This window comes from Triticum dicoccoides, chromosome 1B (assembly GCF_002162155.2).
Source record: "Triticum dicoccoides isolate Atlit2015 ecotype Zavitan chromosome 1B, WEW_v2.0, whole genome shotgun sequence".
Taxonomy (NCBI): Eukaryota; Viridiplantae; Streptophyta; class Magnoliopsida; order Poales; family Poaceae; genus Triticum; species Triticum dicoccoides.
The window spans coordinates 696,687,749-696,705,618 of record NC_041381.1 but is presented as its reverse complement, the minus strand read 5'-3'; the positions used below and the strand labels follow the sequence as shown (position 1 = coordinate 696,705,618).

Here is a 17,870-nt window from a genome sequence, read left to right as displayed (position 1 = left end):
GTGCTCGGGTCCTCTCTGAGGCCGACCCAGGCGAGGTTCGTGGCCGGACTCGCTCTCGTACTGCTCAGTTGCGCCGTGCTCTTAGCGCCGCTTCCACCGTTGGGTCCAGGGAGGACCCGTTAGGCGAGTGATCATGCGCGCTCTTTTTTGGAACCTATGGGGATTCGGCCATGATGGCCGTCGCAGGCAGCTCATAGAATACATGCGTGACGAAGCCATAGATGTTGTGGCGATCCAAGAAACAATGCGCACTGAGTTCTCTCTTGTAGAACTTGAGCATCTCAGTAGACATCTCTTTGCCTGGCACTGGCTGCCATCTAGTGGGATGACAGGTCACTCCGGTGGCATCCTTTTAGGAGTGAAGGATGCCACCTTTGAGGTGGGCTCCATGGACCGTGGAGCCCATTTTGTTAGTATGGAAGTCTGGGAACGCGATGTGAACTTCAAATGGGAGATCATCGTTGTCTATGGCCCGGCCGATCACAGTCGATCCGCCGCGTTCTTGGCGGAACTTCATGCCAAGATCTCTTCTGCGACCCTCCCGGTCGTGATTGGAGGCGACTTCAATCTCCTTCGATCCGCTGAGGAGAAGAATAACTCTCGGGTGGATTTGGCCGAGATGCGTCGTTTCAATAACTGGGTCGCGGATCTGGGTCTCCGTGAGCTAGATAGGGTCGGGGCGCGTTTTACCTGGACTAATCGACAGGTCTCCCCGACCCTTAGCGTGCTTGATCGGGTGTTTGTCTCCCCGGACTGGGAACTTCGTTTCCCTTTGGCATCTCTTGAGGCCATTACCCGTATTGGTTCTGACCACGTCCCCCTCCTCCTAGCTTCTATGGATGAACGGCCGCGCCCTCCCCCGCGGTTCCGTTTCGAGAATTTCTGGCTTCGGCAACCTGGCTTTATGGAAGCCGTCCAGACTCACTGGGTCTCGGCTCGCGCCGAGCCCCATAGACAGATGTCTATTCTCGATGAATGGCATCATATGTCCAAACGATCCCGACAGTTCATGAAGGGATGGGGGGCGAACATTGGGAGAGATCTTCGTATTCAGAAGGCTTCCCTCCTCGAGGAGATCCGGGACCTGGACCTCCGCGCAGATATCTCAGGGATCTCCGCGGAGGAATGGATGCATAGATATAACTTGGAGGACTCCCTGATGGAGATTTACTCCAAGGAGGAAGATTTTTGGCGCCAACGCAGCTCCATTAACTGGGTGCTATTTGGGGATGCCAACACTTCTTACTTCCAGGCCATCGCTAATGGCTGTAGGCGACGTTGCTCCATCCCTCTCCTTTGGGAGGGTGGACAGTTGTTTCAAGACCCTCAGGCTATCCGCCTGCTAGTTGACGACTTTTACAAGTCTCTATTTCAGGGACGGCAACGGAATGGTGTCGCCCTAGCCGATCATATCTGGTCACGCGACCAACAGATTTCCCTCGCGGAAAATGCAACCCTGCTAGCCCCCTTCGATGCTGCGGAAGTGGAGACCTTTGTTAGGCTATGAACCCGATGTCGGCCCCTGGCCCTGATGGCTTGCCGGTTCGCTTCTTCTAGGCCTTCTGGCCGATGGTCAAGGATATCATACTTGATCTGTTTAGCGAGTTCTCCAGGGGTACCTTAGACGTATCCCGACTTAACTACGGGATTATCTCCTTGATTCCCAAGGTACCGGGAGCGGCGGACATTAGACAATTCCGTCCCATCACAGTCCTCAATGTGATCTTTCGGATCCTTGCTAAAGGGTACGCCACTAGGGCGGCCCTTATTGCTCCCCGGATTCATCATCCGAACCAGTCGGCCTTCACAAAAGGGAGATCTATCTTAGATGGGATTCCTGCCCTCCATGAGATTATCCATGAGGTTAAGAGCAAACACCTCCATGCGATCTTCTTCAAGATCGATTTCCATAAAGCCTATGATACTGTTCACTGGTCCTTCCTTCGGGAAGTGTTGCTGAAACGTGGCTTTGACCCCCACTGGGTAGCCCGGGTAATGCAATTAGTTACGAGTGGCCGGACGGCTGTTAACATCAATGGGGAGGTTGGCCCCTACTTCATGACTGGCCAAGGGGTCCGGCAGGGAGACCCGATCTCCCCATTCTTATTCAACCTTGTGGTTGATGTGCTCGCCTCGATTCTGGACTTGGCCAAGCGTGCGGGTCACATTAGAGGGGTTTGCCCTCATTTGGTGACACCAGGGGGTTTAACCCATCTCCAATACGCGGACGACACCATTATGATGGTGGAGGGATCTGATGAGGATATTCAGAACCTCAAATTCCTCCTCCTCTGCTTCCAGGAAATGTCGGGCCTCAAAATAAACTTTGCCAAGAGCGAGGTAATGGTCATGGGATATTCCCAAAGGGAGGCCCAGCGGATTGCCAATCGTCTGAACTGTCGCTTGGGTTCCTTCCCGATGACCTATCTTGGCATGCCCCTTAGTGATGCACGACTCCTGGAAAAGGATTTCCGTCCAATAGTCGCCAAGCTCCAACCTAGAATGGAGCCTTGGCAAGGGAGATGGCTTTCTAAAGCCGCTCGAGTGATTCTAATGAACTCCTCCCTTATTAGCCTACTGATGTATATAATGGGATTCTGTAGCCTACATGAATCCCTTCATCAGGAAGTTACCAAACTACTCTCCCGCTTCTTTTGGGCGGGAGAGAACAATAAGCAGAAGTACCATATGGTCAAGTGGTCTGAGATCTGCAAACCGAAGGACCAGGGAGGCTTGGGGGTCATCTCCTCCAAGCGTATGAACATTGCCCTCCTGTCCAAATGGCTTTGGCAGATCCAGACTGAGGAGGGCGGCCTGTGGCTTTAGATTATTCGTTAGAAGTACCTTCGCGGGCAGCCATTAGCGTTTGCCTCTAGGTCTGGAGGCTCCCAATTCTGGCAATCGGTGATGTCTTTGTTGTCGGTTCTGCGCATTGGGACCTCCATCCAGATAGGCTCTGGGTCTGCCACCCTTTTTTGGCTGGATAGATGGGCGGGTCCCCACCCCTTTGCAGAGCGTTTTTATGCTCTCTTCTCTATCTGTGTTCGCCCACAGATCTCTGTGGCCGCAGCACTAGAGAACCTAGGCACGATTGCCTTCCGTCGCACCTTCGGAGCGATTGAACTTTCGCAATGGGATGAATTACTTGAATGCATTGCCCTTCATCCTCCTTCTCTGGATCCGGATTCGCTCTCCTGGCACCTCGAGCCAAGCGGTAGATTTTCGACTAGATCCCTGTACCAAGCGATTGTGCCTACTCCTGGTCCAGTGGAGCTCATGGTGCTTTGGGAGATCAAACTCCCCCTAAAGATCCGTATTTTTTTATGGCAATGGGTTAGAGGACGCCTCCCCTCGGGCACTGAGGTCCGTAAGCGTAATGGACCTGGGGATGGTCTATGTCCCATTTGTCTGGTTCCGGAAGATTGCAACCACATCTTCTTCTGGTGCCCGGCGGCGCAGTTCTTATGGAGCTGCTTCCGGGAGGTAGTTGGGGGCACATGGTGCCATGACAACCTCCCGGATTTGTTCGGGGAGGTCCTCCGGCTCCCCGGGACTTGGCGCGCCCTATTTGGGTCGCGCTAGGTACCCTTGCCTGGTCCCTTTGGTGTACCCGCAATAAATTAGTCGTCGAACGAGTGATTCCGTCCCGTGTGACTGATGTGATCTACAAAATGTGTGGCTTCTTGCAGCTCTGGAGACCGCTTAGTAAGCGGAGCGATCGAGGCGTCATCGACAACATCATGGCGGGTCTTCGCGCCTCGGCTGCGTCTTTTGCTCCTCCCCCGCCCCCTCCTGAGCCAGATTAGTGTCTCCTAGTAGTCTTATTTGGGGCTTGTCTTGCTGTGCCCCCAGCATGATTCTATGACTTTTTGTACTTGTAACTTTGTGTTGGATGCTTGGTGGTATGCTTTATAATATAAAGCGGGGGAAAACCCTTTTTCGTCAAACCACTTGAAGTCAGGAGAGGGACTTAGGCCGTGTTTGTTTGGGCTTTTGCTTCTACTTTTGCAGCTTTTCTACTTTGACCAAAAAGCCATAAAAGCTTCTAAATAGGTGCTTTAGGAGCTTTTACGACTTTTGATGAATCAATATAACAATATTTAGCTCCAGAAGCCATAAAAGCTTCAAAGCACATATTTATGAGCTTTTATGGCTTTTTGGGCAAAGTGAAAAAGCTGCAAAAGCAGAAGTAAAAGCCCAAACAAACAGGACCTAGCTTGTCCAGTTTTTAGAGTTGAAAGTGCAAGTTATCTGGTTTCATAGTTGAAGGACTAAATCTAGACTTCGTCCAAGAATTGAGGGACGAAAAATATACTTATCTCTATTGTTACTATGTCCACCAATATATTCATGCTTAACGTATGAATTTCTTGGCCAATCAGATTGATGACTGCTAGTTCATGCACATGCCGGTTGCAATGGAAGTATATCTGACAAAACGCAAACAACCATATAGAGCATGTCCAGGGAATTAACAATATAACATTAAAAAAATAGGACCCAACCCAGCTTTTGTTGCATCATGATATAGTAGCTGAATCCACCATGTATCCGAACTTTGATACGCAGATGTTATGTAGTATCACTGAGGACCATTTTCAATTAATCATCTAATTCTATATACCTTCTTAAGGCAGTGTTTGTTTATCATAACGCCGGTAAGGTGGAGTATTTTATAGTCTCGGCTGCTTTGATATTAACAAAGGATGGTTTATTGAAAGTCATTTTCAATATCTACAACATATAGAAAGGGTTTGTTGCAATCCAAATAATGTAAATCACCCTAAAAGGAATTACTTCGACGTATTTGAAAATTAACTAGAGTGCTCCCTAGAAAAAAGTTATGACATTGTGCCTTACCGTTGCACAGTTACTCTCTTAATTTTCAATATATAACCACCCTTCACGTATTCTTCATGTTCCATTTACAAAGACATATAGCAGGGTCAAACGATTACATAATTTCTCTCTCCATTATCGAACAAACTTTACAGCAACAAATTTTTGTTACTCTAAAAGACAAAAGCATAGTGTTATTCCACGAGATGATCCATTACAAGTTTACAACCTCTGATGAGGCCTCGTCACAGATACTAGAAAATAAAGCCCCATGGCACTACAGTGAAAACCATCATGTTAGATAGGAAGCGTAGCAAGATCGGAAGACGTCCCTGGCCCTGGTAGCATAGCATCAGTGTGATCCTCTGTTTTCTTCAGTGTTGAAGGTCTCCAATTCCAACCTGGGCAGCGACATTATTCTTCTTTTATCTTGGTTTCCTTCACTTTTTTGGAAATGGTATGGTTATTAGTACTCTGCATACACAGTAATTGGGGAGGTGGTCTTTTTTCCTCTCGGGCTCTCGCGACCGAGTCGCCCCTGCGGGCGACCGGCCGCGCCCCGATCTTCTTCTCCAGCGACCCACCATCCTCCTTCCCTCCCTGCCGCCGTCGTCGGCGCTCGTCGCCGGGCCTGGCCCGGGCGACGCTGGCGGCGGCGGCCCCGCACTTTTCCCCTCTCGGCTTCCTCTGGCGCGGGACGGAGCGGGCTGGGGGGTGTCCCTAGGCAGCGGCGGTCTGGCGTGGCGTCGGGGTCCTGGCGCTGCGCGGGCGGATGGCTGGACGGCGGCGTCGCCGTTGGTGGCGGGGTAGCGCGGCGGTGCGTCCTGGCGGCGCCCGCTCGGCCCAGATCTGGGCCCTTCGGGCCCCATCTGGGCCCAGGCGGGCCCAGGCGGGGTGAGCCTGCGACGCGACCTCCAGGAGGCCGTGGTGGGGCAGCGAGCGGCGGCGGGCTGACAACGCGGATCCGAATTGCTGCAGCGTGGCGGCGGGGCTTTGCGGGCCCTTTTGGGTCCGGCCGGGCCAGGGGTGGCCTGGTGTGCCCTGCTGCCACGTCCGGCCGGCGACCGCGACGGTGTTGGGCGCGCGTTGGCGGGGGAGGTGGGTCCCTCCTGCTCGGTAGCGGTGCCGCTGCTTCCGTCGTTTGGCGTTTCTCTTCGGGTCTCTTGTCCTCGTGGTGGCGTTCACAGTGAGGCGGCATGGGTGGTGGCGCAACTGTGATGGCGCAAGGTGGTGGACGGCGAGCTGGTTGGTTGGCTTCGATCCGGTTGGGCGGTGGGGTTTGGAGCTGGGAGAAATCCTTGCCGGATCTTCCGGCTCCGGTGCGGTGACGCCTGCAGGTGCCACCATTCCTCCCTGGAGGGTGCCGGTGGTCTTCATTCCCCTCTACCCTCCGTGTGCCGGGGGAAACCCTAGGATTCGTCCGGGCAGCAGCGTCGTCGGCGTCGTTTCCTTCCTGGAGGTGCTGCTTGGTACTCGGAGGATCGGAACCTAGGATCGTGGTGGGTAGATTTCGGAGGGCGCAGCGGTTGTAGGTCTTTCGCGTCTGTCGAGCTGCCGGTGTTGGCATTGTTTCTTTTTCTTTTTCTTCGCTTGTTGTGCTGCTCGCCCCAGCGTCTGCTCTGTAGCGGTGTTGGTGCTTTGGAATACAAAGCGGGAGAAACTATTTTTCGGTATTAGTACTCTGCATGTTAATGATACATAGCAAGGGCAAATGATGAAAATAATTTTCTCTCCTCGTTACCAAACTAACTTCACAGTAAATAAATTGTGTTACGCAGAGCAGAGTGGAAAGGAAAGAGACTGCATGCATATGACTAGACAAAGAATTTCTCTAGATCTTTTTTCCTCCATGTGGATGCGGTAAACACTGGAAAGTGCAGAGTGGTTTCCTTTTTTTCTGTTCCAACTTCGATTTGACCGCAGTTAATACAATACTGAAATCGAAATTATTCGGGCTGCCGTGCCTTGACCGCAAAAGACCTGTCGCTGTATCAGATGTAGACTGAACATGCAATTTGCAATTTGACTATGACAAACATTTCACCTTGCCTGTTGGTCATGCTACCTTTGATTTGCTCTTCTCTATCAGATACATTTGGCATGACGCTAGGACCTTGTTCCCAGATGTTTACCTTGCCAGCGACATTATTTTTCTTTGAATATTTTCCTTTCTTCGGCCCAACAGTCAGATGGCATTTCTCTGCATGCCAATGATATGTAGCAGCGGCAAATAATTATTTTTTCCTTCATAAACAAACTACCTTTACAAAAAATATTCTTTTTGCCATTCACTCCACCAGCTATAGCATCCCAGAAAGATAATGCTGCAACACTACAGACAAAATGTCTCTTTTGATCTTTTATCCTCCATGAAGATGTGGTAAATCCTGGCAAGTGCTGAATGGTTTCCTTTTTTCTCTGTTCCAACTTCGATTTGACCGCAGTTAATATGATGCTGAAAAATCGCAATTATTCAGGCCACCGTGTCTTGACCGCAAAAGACCTGTCGATGTATCAGATATAGACTGAACGTACAATCAGCTGGTATTTTTTCTTTGGCCCTACAATCAGCTGGTATTTCTGTTTTTCTTTGGCTCTGTAGACCTGTCGACCTACAGAGGAACTTTCTGTTTTTCTTTGGCCCTACAATCAGCTGGTATTTTTCTGCATGTCAATGATATATAGCAGGGGCAAACGATTAAACTTTTTCCTCTTCATATAAACAAACTACCTTTAAAGTAAGCAATTTGCGTTACACAGAAAATTGAAAACAAATTGCATATACATGACTAAACTGTATCTAATGAACACCTAAGCCATTCACTCCACCAACTCTAGCATCCCAGAGAGATAATACTGCAACACTACGGACAAAATGCCTATTTAAATTTGTTTTCCTCCATGTGGATGTGGTAAATCCTGGCAAGTGCTGAAAAATCGCAACTATTCAGGACACCCTGTCTTGACCGCAATAAGACCTGTCCCCTTATCAGATGTGGACCGAACATGCAATTTGCTACTCTAATATCAGTAACAATAAAATACAAGAATGAGATATGTTTCACCTTACAGTATGAACACCAACGACACCAAGTATACAACAAACCACACTTTTACCCAAGAAGAACAGCAGCTGATTCTGAGATCGCAATCCACCATGCTTGCACTTGCAGTCTTCCTGCTCATGCTCACAGAAACCACAGCAGGATGGTCCAAGCCAGATACATGGCGGATGCATGATCGAGGAGGATGCATCGCGAGGGAAAGGGAAGCCCTGCTGTCAATCAAGGCCGGCATCACGGCCGACCCGGAGCACCTCCTCTCGTCGTGGCAGGGGCAGGACTGCTGCCGTTGGGAGGGCGTCAGATGCAGCAACATGACCGGCCATGTCATAGAGCTTGACCTCCATGCAGGGTACCAGTCTTCCCTGGAAGGTGAGATAAGCTCTTATCTGAAAGCTCTGGAGCATCTGCAGCACCTGGACCTTGGAGGGAACAGCTATCTCACCGGGCCTCGAGGCCGCCTCCCGGACTTCGTAGGGTCTCTTCGTGACCTAAGGTACCTCGACCTCTCTAGCCTGAATTTTTCTGGCAAGGTGCCCCATCAGCTTGGCAACCTCTCGGAGTTGCGATACCTCGACCTGACAGCTTATGATCTGCACTCACAAGACCTCTCATGGCTGCCACAGCTATCTTTGCTCAATTATCTTGACATGAGTCAAGTGAACCTCAGCGCCGTGATAGACTGGGATGACAAGGTGAACATGCTGGCCTCTCTTGAGGTCCTCAAGCTATCACGGTGTTCACTTGATAAGAGAGGTCACTTTGTGTCCCGCTCAAACCTCACCAGGCTCAAGATCCTCGACATCTCTTCCAATGGAATTCAAATACAGTTTGACGCTATTAGCTGGGTTCAGGATGCAACCAGAATCAGATATCTCAACCTTGAGCAAACCGGCATATATGGCCTTTTTCCTGCACAGTTGGGAAACTTGAGCTCACTTGAAGTCCTTCAGCTGAGTAACAACCATCTAAAGGGAATGATACCAGATACACTGACTAGCCTCTGCAGCCTGAGAATATTTGAACTGGACGAAAATGATGTTCAAGGGGACATGATGGAGTTGATCAAGAGGTTACCAAAATGTTCATGGAGTCAGTTGCAGGTGTTGCGTCTTAGGTACAATAACATAACCGGCTCCTTGTCAGACTCAATCAGCCACATGACTAGCTTAACCACCCTTGATGTCAGTTTCAACGGGCTTACAGGAACTCTGACCACTGGGATAGGCATGCTCTCTAACCTGATTTTGCTGAACCTAGTCTACAATCAGATGGATGGGCTCATCACTCAAGATCACTTCTCTAAGCTTGCAGAATTGCAGCACCTGCACTTATCTGGAAATTCCTTTACCATGCAGCTGAACTCTGACTAGATCCCTCCGTTCCGATTGCAGTCATTAGGATTGATATCATGCCGTCTTGGGCCAGCATTTCCTCACTGGCTCAAATCACAGAAGAATATCTCCAGCCTTTATATGTCCAATGCCAGCATAGCTGATACCATGCCTGACTGGTTTTGGACTGTATTTACAGAGGCTGGAATTTTGGATCTCTCAAGCAATAACATCAGTGGCACATTACCAGCTATTCTTGGACAAATGGACGTATTTTTCTTAGATCTAAGCTCAAATCGATTCACTGGTTCAGTACAGAAGCTACCTCACTCTATACATATTTTAGACCTCTCAAGAAACTCTCTGTCAGGGCATCTACCATTAAATGTCAGCTGGCCACTCCTTGTATTCAGTTTGCTTCTTTTTGACAACCATTTCACAGGCACCATCCCGACGTCGTTATGCCAAATGAAGTCTCTGAGATTTCTTGACATCGGAAACAATATGATAACTGGCCAGTTCCCTCGATGTCCGGAAAATGTGACATCAAGTTCAGGAATGATCCCACCTGACACATCTTCTGCGGTTTTTTCTTCAAGCTCTGAAATGTTAATTCAAATCCTGAGGCTCAGCAACAATAGTCTAACGGATGGATTCCCTTCGTTGTTACAGAATTGCCCGGAACTAACTTTTGTTGATCTTGGGCAAAATAAGCTTTTTTGAAGCATGCCAGCATGGATTGGACAAAAACTACCACAGCTGAAATATCTGCGCCTCAGATCCAACGTGTTTTCTGGATATATACCTGCCCAGCTTAGAGGACTTCGTCACCTCCAATATCTGGACCTTGCACACAACAATTTCTCAGGCACCATACCTTGGTCCCTGCTAAACATGGATGGTGTGACCAAAACCACAGAAATAGCAACTTCGGATATCCCGTCCGGCACTTCGAGCGGCATGGCTGTAGTAGATGAAGGTGATGGTTCTGGTGGATATGTGTATGATATCATTAAAAGCATGTTTGTGGTCACAAAAGGGCAAGGGCGCGAATATATTGGTCAATCCATATACATGGTGAGTCTTGATTTGTCCTGCAATCACCTAATGGGAGATATCCCCAAAAGCATAGGTCCTGCCGCGGGTTTAGTGAGCATGAATCTGTCTTTGAACCACTTGACCGGAAAAATCCCAGAGACCATTGGCTCCATGCACTCACTGGAATCACTTGACCTCTCCAGCAACCAGCTCTCTGGCAAAATCCCTTCAAGCCTATCCAATCTAACATCACTAAGCTATCTAAATACAATGACTTATCAGGAAGGATACCGTCAGGCCCCCAGCTCGACACGCTCAACCCCGATGACCCCGCATCCATGTACATTGGCAACCCTGGCCTCTGCGGGCCTCCTCTTCGAAAGGGCTGCCCGGGAGACCATACAACAGAGAGCCACTTCACGACAAGCAAAGAAGGATCTGAGGTGATGCCCTTCTGTTTCGGGCTAAGCGTGGGCTTTGCGATTGGCCTCTGGGTGGTGTTCTGCTCCCTTTTGTTCAAGAAAACATGGAGGATCTCCTATTTCCGGCTCTTCGATGAGGTTTGTGATAAAATGTATGTGTTTGCGGTTGTGAAGTGGAGGAGGATGACAAGGAAGGCAACCACCGCAGGTTGAACTGGAGCCAATGGTGCTACTATGTACTCCAGTTTAGTACAACACACAAGTCTTGAGGTTGCGATCCGTGAAGCTGAATGCAAGGCTGAGTTTCAGTTACTAGTTCATGTAATTCTAGACTTAACTCTTGTTTTACATTCACAGTGAGCAAATAATATGTAGTATATTTACCCATATGTGGGGATTTAACGATTTGTATCTTCTCAGACGTGCCAGTTATTATTTACCCGCTTGTGACTATCAATGTTGAACGAGATTATGTATAAATATATGTGGGGAGGACCGGAGGATTATAGCCTCTTATTTTTTCAGTGATAAAAGAAAGACCTGGTATATATTCAGGAGCAGAAGGAGAGTGGAGGCTGCCTCACGAGCCCTATCTCGGGGAGCAGTGGCGGCGACGGTGGGAGGCGGACCTGGGAGAGCCAACGACGACGAGAAGTCGACCGCCCCCCGCTCCGTCCGGCCCCGCCCGCGCGCATCTAGTGGACGGCCTCCAGACCTCCGCATAGGGGACGGGACGACACACCATGGCTTGGCTTGGAGCGTGCGTGTTGGCTGGCCTCCGCTTATTGCTGTCGCCGGCGGCACACGGCGGCCTTCCCCTCTCGTCGTCTGGGGAGTGAATTGTGTGTGTGTTTTTTTTAGAGGAAAACGGCTCAAAGCCCCGGTTCCAATTGGATTGCCAAAAGAAACCAAACAAGGTTCAGTACGTTTACAAGAACGCGGGGGAGAAAACAGCACACGCGCTGCCCCAGCAAAAGCAACAGACCGATCCCACAGGGCCTCTGCCACTACTCTTTAAATGCAATGTTATGCAGTAAAACTAAATAAGGGGAGCTGCAGCCAAACAGATGAATCTATAGAATCACTCGCTCATGGCCCCTCTTGAGCACTTCTTCAGTCCTAGCCAGGATCCGGCCATAGTAGGAGGGGCGGGGATCTTGCTATCTGTTCCAGCTTCCGCACCATATGCAGCACTTTTCCTCTAAAATTGATAATGTTGTAAAAGGACTTGACAGTGTATATACCTTTAGAGTCAAAATCCCAACAAACAGCGTCTCTCTTGTCCACCAGGACAGTATTTTTGATATCATTGAATAGATCATTCCACTCAGCCAACATATCAAGAGAAAAACATCTCCTAAAAGAGATTTTCAGGTTTGTACCATCCCAGGCCTCACATACAGTGATGCTCTGATCATTGGCAATACTATACAGATTCCAATATTTAGTGGTTAGGGTGGTATGTCCTATCCAACGGTCTCTCCAAAACCTGATACTTTAACCATCTCCTATTATCCAGGAATAGCCTATGTTTGCAGCTTTAGCAGCCCATAGGATTCCTGAAGGGGGAAGCACCAAGATTAGAGCAAGCAAAAATATTAGGATTATGGGTGTTGTACTTGGCATCAATGACTTGTTTCCAAATCTTGCCCTGATCTAAGAAATATCTCTTAACCCAGGAAGCTAATAAACATAAGTTTATATCTGCAATGCTAGGGACACCAAGGCCTCCATGCTGTTTTTGTTGAGCCACACACCCCTAGGAAGCCAGGTGATATTTGTGATGACCCTCATAATTATCCCAGAAGCAGTGAGCCAACTGAGAATTAATCAACTTAATGGCCCACTTGGGAAATTTGAAAATACCCATCAGGTAACTAGGTATAGTGGCCAAGCAAGTTTTCACTAATGTGAGCCTCTTGCCAGAGGACTGTAGTCTGCCCCTCCATCCAGCTCCCTTTTTAATGATCTTGTCCACAGTAGGCTGTAGCTCACATTTCTTCAGCTTTCTGTGGTGAAGAGGGGCTCCTAAATATTTCATTGGAAAATCACTAATTTTACAACCAAGAATTTGAGAAAATATGTTTGCTTCCTCTCTATCTACATTAATGGGGACCAGTTCACATTTATGAAAGTTAATGCGCATCCCAAAAATTTGCTCAAAGCAGGATAATAACCATTTAAGGTTCTTGGCTTGAGCAGAGTTATTACTCAGGAATAGTAAAGTATCATCAGCATATTGCATACTGATGATACCAGCTGGATTGGAGCTAGGGAACAGTCCTTCTAGGATGTTATTGCTAGCGGCTTTAGCAAGAATTCTGGTAAAGACATCAGCTACTAAATTAAACAAAAGAGGGGAATATGGGTCCCCCTGTCTGACTCCTTTACCAGTTAAAAAGTAATCATTGTTGGTATTTTTTATATTAACCCCAACAGAGCCTTTATTGAGTAGAGAAGAAACCTTCTTCATTCACTTGGGGCTAAATCCTCTCTTGCTCATCATGTCAAGCAGGAAATCTCTGTTGATCATGTCATAAGCTTTCTCATAATCTAGTTTAAATATAAAACCAGATTGTTTACTGGAGTACACAGAGTGAATAATTTCATGAGCTGTGATTATACTCTCAGCAATATATCTGCCTTTTATGAAGGTTGTCTGGTTTAAAGAAATTAAATCTCTACAAATGGGGCCAAACTTATTAGTGGCACACTTGGCAAAGATTTTGAAGCTGCAATTAGTGGCACACTCAGCGACCGCAAGAGGTCTAAACTTCTCTATCTTGCTAGCATCAGCCTCTTTAGGAACTAGGGTTAACAGAGAGAAATTGAGTCTATATAAGTCTAACTCATCTTTCTCCCAATCACGAAATAAAGCAAACAGGTCCCCTTTAATAAGGTCCCAGAATTGTTGGTAAAATAAAAAGGGAAATCCATCCGGCCCAGGGGCTCCTTCTGCATAAGAGCCGAAGACAGCCTATTTAATCTCTTTTTCAGAGAAGGGGATATCCAGGATGTTATTATGCACATCAGTCACTTTCTCACCATCTCCCCAAAAGTCATCTTTCAGGTTGATGTTGATTTTCTCTTGGAAACCAAACAAATTTTTGTAGTAACTAACAACAATTTTCATAATATCATTATGTTCAGTCACATTACCTGAATCTCCTTCCAGCATCAGAATTTGCTTCCTCCTTCTCTTCTAATTTGCTATGGCTTTAAAGTGACCAGCATCCAGGTCTCCTTCAAGTATATCCCTTTCTCTAGACCTCTGCCTGGCCTTGATTTCTTCCTTCCTCCAAATATCCTCTAAATCACCTGCAATTTTTTTAATTCTGCTATTAGTGTTAGGGGAAGGAGGGTTAGTTTCAGAAAGAATATCTAGGCAGTTATATTCAGCCACCAGAGCTTGTTTCTGCCTGTTTTGATCAGCCTCATAATTGGCCATCCAGCCTTTGATGGCTTTTCTAGAATTTCTAATTTTGAACTGCCAAATATCTATAGCCTTAGTAAAATGGCATTTGGCTGTCCAGGCTTTAGTCACAACCTCCCTAAAGCCCTCAACCTCCAGACACCATTTTTCAAATCTAAAATGTTTATCTTTGGGAATGAGGAAGGCACAGGTATCAAGAACCAGTGGGGTGTGATCACTCCCCAATCTAGGAAGAGATTTGAGATGGACTCCAGGGAATTCAGAGGCCCAATCAGTGGACATGAAAACTCTGTCAATAGTAGCCATCACTAGATTGTCCTGGTTGTTCCCCCAGGTAAACTTCCTTATACTGATCATATGCAGAGCCATATACAGAAATAAGTCTCCAAACAGAGCTATCTTGTTTGTTCCTAATTAGACAAGAGATGCAGTAATTGTGCAGATCACATTGAATAATGTCAAAGGTATCTAAGTTGCAACCCAACAGGACCCCTCCTGCAGTGTTTATAGTAGGCAGCCATTTCCAGTGGAAATTGGTCCTGGGGTCAAAGGCTTCAATTTGAAGACTAGAGAAATCTTCTTTTTTGGTTTCAGAAATACAAATAAAGTCAGGGCTGTTGGCTCTAATAAGCTCTTTTAACTTGTCTACCTTAAAAGGATGGTTAAGTCCTCTAATATTCCAGAAAATACCTATCATTTACAATCAAAATTAATTTTTCTTCTTCCTTTACAAGAAGAGTTTTTATGAACGTCTATCCAGGGGGAGTCTGAAGTAGTGAGCTCAGTACTCTGAGCCCCCACTTCTTTCTCACTACTATTCCCATGGGCAGGTTCAGCACCCATTAATTCATCACCAGTAATATCTATACTGTGAGGCAAAAAAATATCAGGATTATCAACATTAAATTTGGTAATTCTATCTAATTCCACATTTTTAATAATGCAAATATTTTCCTAAATGTTATCACTGCTGTTGCCCAGGCTAATCCCCGAACATTCTGCAGTTTTTCTCAGAAAATCATTATCAAGACATGCAAAGGAATTTTGAGTACCTTTCCTCAACATAGGTTTTTCCAGGTTCTTAATTTGCTTCAACTCTTGAGCTTTCTGGATAGCAGGCCTGTCATCCTTCTTGATCCTGGTACCAACCCTAGAGGCCACCACAGGACCCCATTTCTATTGAGTACTTGTTTTCTTCTGAATCTCAGATATAGATCCAATAGCAGCAGCTTCAAATTTCTCCAGAAGTGGGCCACCCAAGTTGATATTTTGGTTCTTCTTTGTCACCTCCAAATAGCTTTTGGTCATGGGGGCACCTAATAGCTTGGAGGAGCCCATACCAGAGTCTTTGGCAACAGGGGCAGGAGTGGAGCATTTATGGACAGTGCCACTGTGTCCAGCAGTATTAGATCTGTCCTTGGTGGCTTGATTGCTATTGCCAGTGTCCATGTCCTCTCCAAGCAAATCATCTTCACTAGTGTCAAACTCCTCTTCAGTGTGTTTTTTCTGGGAGGGGTTATCATCAGGTCCTGGAGGTATATCTGATTGCCCACTTCCTAACCCAGCTTCCACAGAGAATTTCAGCAAATATAGCTCATGGTTTATCTCCACCACTCTATCTCTAGGAATTTTAGTAGCATCTCTCACAGCAACCTGAATCCTCACCTTCTCATAGAAGCTCCTGAAGATGGTATGCCAGTCTACATTCACAAGGACCCCAAGTATAGTAGAAACCTGAGAGATAGTACTCCAAGAGATCCATTTAGGTGGTATTCCTTCAATCACCACCCAAGTTTCCTCCAGATAGTCATAAGCTGGCATCTCTCCCATCCAATCACTGAAGGATATAGTCACACCCTCCTCCTTCAGATTAATGGAATGGTATTCCACTAGCTCCTTGATCTTTTTATTTGGAGGGAACCTGACAATGAATTTCTTGTTATCATACTTCCCGATCTGCCAAGGCCAATTGGTCTTCCACATCTCAGAAAAGCAGACTCCCAGCTCTGATTCTGTTATCTCTCCTTTTTCAACTAAACCTAGACCCACATTCCCAAGGTTCAGCCATTCATTGTCTTATTTGCCACTAGCCTCTATGTGGAAAAAACCCAGACCATTGTTGGAACTTCCCCATTACATAGCTGCAGGATATGGTTTGTACCAAGTAGGGCATGAGTTCATGTGATGTCCAGGAGTTTTGCAAATGAAGTAGGCTTTGGGGATGGGGCACATTCCCACAAAATGACCAGGTTGTCCACAGTTATAGCAAATTGCACCAATATACTTCGAATCAATATTGAAAGGAGCAGACTCCTCACTGCTAGAGCTAGTTTGCACAGCAGTTCTCCTATTCTTATGGTTTTTCTTCTTTTTGCTCTTGCCAGGCTCTGACTGACTGCTCTGCACACTGCCCCCAGCTGAGGATCCACTCCTTACATACTGATTCTGCTGCATCTGAGGGTTGAAGGGCTGTGGGAATACCTGGGGGGGCATGTACTGGAACGTAAACTGTTGTTGATTAGGCCACTGGGCATTTGTATCTGCTGCATCTGCGGGTTCCATCCACCTTGACATCCATATACTTGCCCACCAGGTTGCATCATGGCTTGTGCAGAGCCGACCAGAAACAAAGGGGGCTTGGCGTAGATCAACAGCGGGGGAGCAGATTGTGCCGTCTGAGGGACCAGCGGCGGCGCAACCCCCACCTGCTCCGACGGCGAAGGAGCGGGAGGGCGACCATTACGGCCCCTCCCCGAGCCGTATCTTCCACCCTGATTGCTAGCATCTCGACCTCCTCCAGCCATCTTGACCACAGCGGCAAAAGGGATCTTGCCCGACTTTCTAGCCTAGTAATCTCTAGAGAATGAGACTGTTTTGGAGTTGGTAATCAATCTGACCTTCCGACCGGGTGGCAATCAGCTTCAGCGAATTCTCCAGTATCGAATTTGTCCTTCCGAATCCACACTAGGTTAGAACTTCTAGATCTCTCTCGGGTCGTACGAACCCTAGCCTGCCCACGCTCGGGCTCCAGCACCCGAGCCAAAGGAGGAGACGCCTTTTGAAGAGGCGCAACCACCTCTCCCACGAAAGGCGTGGGGGCAGGGCCAGCGGGGTCTGTCGTCCTCTTCTCACTGACCCGCAGGGCCCTCCTGGCATTGGCACTCCGTCCCCCACCGCGCCTCATTGGTGATTTGAACGCCATCGGCGGAGGGGAAGCATCTCTCTTGAAACCCATGGGCGAGCCGGGAGGAGTGGCAACATCCTCAGGGCTCAATCCAGTGAAGGCGGAGGCCAAGTCGAGTTCCCCTGAAGTGGCGCACCCGTAGGGATCACACCAAGCATGCTCTCCCATCTCAACGCTCTGCGAGGATCGTCGGACTTCACCTCTGACCTCGCCCACTTCACAAAATCCGCCGACATGGAATTTGGGTAAGGAGGCATCCTCTGCCTCTCCACCACTGTAGCCTCGTCGTAGATTCGCTTCGCCAGCAACCTCTGGTGCTCTTCTGCTCGCCGGCGGTAGGAATCTGCATAGCTGCTCGCCGCAGCTCGCGTGACTGGATCTCTCGCCGCTGCCACCGCCTGATCTGCCGCCTTCCACTCCTGAACCCGCCAGATCCACGCCGCCGTAGCGTCGCGAATCCTTGTCGCCCGATCTACCCAACTTTGGCTCCCCGTCGCCATGGATATAGCCAGTGGGATCGGCGAGATCAATCTCACCAACTCTGCAAGGCCTTCCTGA

At 48.0% G+C, this 17,870-nt stretch overlaps 1 pseudogene; it reads left to right on the top strand.

The window, feature by feature from the left end:
* Positions 1 to 7,939: 7,939 nt before the first annotated feature.
* Positions 7,940 to 11,131, top strand: LOC119313407 (annotated as a pseudogene).
* The last annotated feature ends 6,739 nt before the right edge of the window (positions 11,132 to 17,870 follow it).